The sequence below is a fragment of the Macrobrachium rosenbergii genome, chromosome 20, assembly GCF_040412425.1.
Source record: "Macrobrachium rosenbergii isolate ZJJX-2024 chromosome 20, ASM4041242v1, whole genome shotgun sequence".
NCBI lineage: Eukaryota > Metazoa > Arthropoda > Malacostraca > Decapoda > Palaemonidae > Macrobrachium > Macrobrachium rosenbergii.
The window spans coordinates 45,731,777-45,732,425 of NC_089760.1; positions in this window are offsets into that span (position 1 = coordinate 45,731,777).

Consider the following 649-nt stretch of genomic DNA (forward strand, 5'->3'; position numbering starts at 1 on the left):
CAGGTAGGCGGGGATACCCGCCTGCCCGGCTGTAAACATTTTAGTTTGCTTTCGGCCGTCATGCGTTGCTGACGTGTTTTGTTCTCTCCGCCTGACTGTCGTTAAGCTCTTATTATCCCAGTGGGATCTTTCTGTATTTTTGTTTATATATACGTGTTTTGATATTTATTAATACAAACCCACAATTTGTGATAACCTTGCATAAGCCGTCGTTCCCTGACTGTGTCTTGGGTTTGACGGCCAAGGGCGTAACTGGAGTAGTGTAACCAAGTGGTAATGCTTCTCTTCCAGCAGCCCTTTACATAAATACTGAAGGCGCCTCCTTACTTTCGGAGATATAGTTTGGGACGTAATATCTTCACTCCCCTACATTCATCAGGACGTAAGAGTTCGTTCCCTTCTTGGGCTTCCGCCCTCCGTGTATAAGGGGCATCACTATTTTCTTCCTGCTTATACTGAGTGTTGCTCGCCCCCCGCACTTGGAGAATTACGGGCCGGGTGGGAGGTTGAGGGCGTCGTCAATAAGTTCCGCTTCCACGGTGCCCTTGGTGGCCTCCCCTCAGTCCTTGTTTCTCTTCCTGTAGGTTCTTCCTCCCCTTTAGTAGATCTCTCTCCTACAAGCGGGCGAAGTCCAGGGGCGGGGAGCGAT